Genomic DNA, 4,233 nt, shown 5'->3' on the forward strand with positions numbered 1-4,233 from the left:
GCTCCTGCCCCTCTCATATGGCCCTCTGAACCACCCTGAGTCAGAACCGCCCAGGTTGGCTGCAGTCAGACACTGGGAGATAATGAAGGTGTGTTGTTTAATCTGCTAAATATGGGGGTCATTTGTTATGCAGCAGTGGATAACAGATACAGTGCCTCCAAAACAAACTCCTGATCTTCCTCAAACTTTCTCCTCCTGCCGTCTTTCCTGTTCCTGTAAATGGTAATTCCATCCTTCCAACAGCTCAGGCCAAAAATTTTGGAGTCATCTTTGAATGATGAGATAGGGTCTTCCCTATGTTTCTCACATCCCACATCCAATTTTTCACCAAATCCCTGTTGGCTCTGTCTTTATAATACATGCATAATCTGACTACTCGTCAGCTCCGTCAATACTGTCGTGGTCTAAGCCATTATCCTCTTTTGACTGAATTATGGCAATAGCTCCTATGGTCTCTCTAATTCTCACCTTGTCCAATTTGTATGTTCACAACAAAGCATCCCGGGTTATCCTAACAGTACAAATCAGATTCCGTCACTCCTCTGATCAGATCTCTCTAAAGGCTTCCAAAATCACTTAAGACAAAAGCCAAAAGCCCTTACAGGGGCTCTGATGCCTTTGTTCCTTGTCCTTCCTGTGACCTCACCTGGTACCTTCCCCCTGACTGCCTTTCCTTCAGCCACACTGGCGTCATTACTTTCATTCCAGCAGGCAAGGAATGACACTGTCTTAGATGTTTACACTCATGGTCCCCTCTGCCAGGAATAATGTTCTCTTCGATAACTGCGGGGTCTTTTTTCTTGTTCTACCTTATACAAGTCTGTTCGAGGACGATTCTATTTAAAATGGTAGCCTCTTCCCCTGCCCTCCACCTTTCCTGCTTTTTTTTCTCCCTAGGCTTATCATCCTCTGACACCATGTATTTCACATATTTTATAACTTGTGTCTCTCCCTCCACTTGAAAGTAAGCCCCAGGGCACTTTGTCTCTTCTGTTCACTGATGTATTTCAGGTCCCAGGAGCAATGCCTGGTGCCTACTATAGTTTTATTGTGCTTTGCAGATACTGTGTATTTTACAAATTGAAGGTTTGTGGTAACCCTGTGTTGAGCGAGTCTATTGGTGCTCTTTTTCCAACAGCATTTGCACACTTTGGTCTCTGTGTCACATTTTGGTAATTGCAGTACTTCAGACTTTTTCATTACTGTATCTGTTATGGTGATCTGTGATCAGTCATCTTTGATATTACCACTGCAACTTGCTGAAGGCTCTGATGATGGTTAGCATTTTTAGCAATATTTTAAAGTTAAGGTATACTCATTGTTTTTCTAGACATAATACTATTGCACACTTAATAGACTACGGTATAGTGTAAACATCACTTTTATATGCACTGGGAAACCAAACAAGTCATGGGACTTGCTTTATTGTGCTGGTCTGGAACAGAACCCACAATATCTCCAAGATATGCTTGTAGGCACTCAAATAGTTTTGGAAAAAGTAAATACTATAAATAGGAAGTAATATCAGAATGCTTGTAAAAAAAAAAAAAAAAAAAGGAAAATCTCAAAGATCTTAAAATAAATATCTTAAAAATTATTAAAAGTGAAAGGAGTGAGAAGCATGAAAAAAGCTTAAAATCAGTCAGACTTGCAAAACAACTGAATATCACTTCCAGAAATGAAAACCATAGCTACTAAAATAAAATTTAAAAAGACCATAAGGGATCAAAGTTAGATCTGAGGAAACCACTCAGAATGGGGTACAGAGATATGACGAGATTAAAATTATGAAAAAGAAGTTGAAACCTGGAATGAGAAGGTCTGACATGTACTGAATAGAAGTTCCACAGGGAGAAACTAGTGACAGTGGGGGAGAGGTGGTAATTAAAAAGACAATGGGACTTCCCTGGTGGCGCAGTGGTTGAGAATCTGCCTGCCAGTGCAGGGGACACGGGTTCGAGCCCTGGTCTGGGAAGATCCCACATGCCATGGAGCGACTGGGCCCGTGAGCCACAATTACTGAGCCTGCGCGTCTGGAGCCTGTGCTCCGCAACAAGAGAGGCCGCGATGGTGAGAGGCCCGTGCACCGCGATGAAGAGTGGCCCCCCACTTGCCGCAACTAGAGAAAGCCCTCGCGCAGAAATGAAGACTCAACACAGTCATAAATAAATAAATAAAAGAACGTGAATTTCTTTAAAAAAAAAAAAAAAAGACAATGGCAGAAAATTCTCCAGATTTGAAACAAAAGTCTTCAGACTAAAATAATATAGAGTCCCAAGCAGGACTGAAAATTAATCTACACATAAACACACTGAGGTAAAAGTATAAAACATTGGGAAGGGAAAGATCCTATATATAGTGAGAGAATAAAAGAGTACTCACAAAAGACCTGTGAGACTGACAGCAGACTCTTCATAGTAATATTGTTTGTCAGGATACAACGTAAATATGCCATCAGCCAACGGAAACAACCATTATCCTAGAATTCACTATCCAGCTAAAATTATCATTCACCAATGGGGCAGGGGGCAAATAACATTTTCAAAAGAACCCTTGCTGAAATAACTACTTAAAGCGTGTAGATCAGTAAGGAGAAAATTTTAACACAGAGGATTGGAAAGGGGTTGGAGTTACAATGCTATGAAACAAATAGAACATTTTGGTAACTTTGGAGGAGAGGGTTACAAACAGGGAGAAACTAAAATTCTAAACAATAAGATGGCAGATGGGAGGAGGGAGATCAGAATCGAATGGTTCTAAGACGTGGGGGTGAGAAATTTTGATTGGCTTGGGTGTTTTTGTTTTTTGTTTTTTGTTTTTAAAAATGTCAAGTATGCATTTTAAGTATCTAAAAGCATGAATCCATGAATTACAATGTATAATTTTCAAGCTGGTGAAGGAGAAAAGGGGAATGAAGAAAACATAAACCATTTTAATAGAAGTCAGGAGAGGAGAAAAATCCTCAAAAATCAGGAGGAGAAAAAAAACCTGTACCAGGAAAGCACTAAACAAAGGAGATTTGCTTAGTGATATTCTGATCAGACAAAATCAATTTGAAGGCAAATTGCATTGGTGCAGATAAAGAATATTACACTGAGTGATAAGTGAAAAAATTCACAGGTAAGATACGGCAATGCTAGTTTAATGACCTAGACTCAAATATATGAAGGTAATGGACAGGACTTCAAAGAAAAATTAACGAATTCACAATGATAAGAGATGTTAACATATCTGTATCAGAAACTAATGAAAGAGAAGACAAAATATTAGTAAGGCTATACCAGATATGAACAACACGATTAACAAAGATGACTTAATGCTTAAGTCATGATTAACAAAGATGACTTAATGTCAAAATACATATTCCTGGATACAGCCTCCCCCATTTTTTTTAAAGCACATAGAAACTTTATATTTACTGAGTATAAACACCACATAATTGATATCATACAGAATATATTCCTTGACCACAACTCACTTTTTTAAGGTAAAAATGAAAATCCCCTTTTCTTCAGAAACGAAATAAATATACTTACAAGAAGTGGTTAAAGATGAAATTGTGAAATAATTAGAATCTCATGATAATCGTTGCAATGTGTGCCAAAACGTGTGAGGATCAGATTTATATAATAGGAAAAAACCATGAAAGACTGAAAAAAATGAACAAATTAATCATTCAAGTCACAAAGTTAGCAAAAGGGAAAACCAAAAGAAGAAATTATATATAGAAGAAATAAACTGAAGACAAAAAGTAATAAAGAAAGTGAACAAAAGCAATGCATATTCAGTACAGAGGACAACACGAAGAAAGTAACAATCACCCATTATGCACAAATGCTCTCTGTTAATATTTTGGTGCAAATCCTTCCAGTTTTATGTGGAGCGATGGAACCAGTGCTAGGACTGTGACAAAGATGGCCAAAGAGAAGTGCTGCCCCTTTCCCTATAGAAAGTTTGGGTTTTTGGAGCAGGAAAAATGGTTTGGAAGTGGCGATGGAGAGAAAGGAAGCCTTCTATTTTTTGGTCTTGTTGCAAATGGATTTAGGAGGAAAATGCCAACTTGAGAGACTTGCAGGGAGACCAATATCATCAAGGTTTCCATTGGGTAAGGAAGAGGCAAGGGTTTTCAGAGAGGAGCTTGGGGCTATAGGAGAACTTTTGGATCAAAAACGAGGAGTTGCAGAGGTAACATTGAGAGGGTTATGGAACAAAGGAGTGGGTGGTGAATTGGGA

Source organism: Balaenoptera ricei, chromosome 20 (genome assembly GCF_028023285.1).
Source record: "Balaenoptera ricei isolate mBalRic1 chromosome 20, mBalRic1.hap2, whole genome shotgun sequence".
NCBI lineage: Eukaryota > Metazoa > Chordata > Mammalia > Artiodactyla > Balaenopteridae > Balaenoptera > Balaenoptera ricei.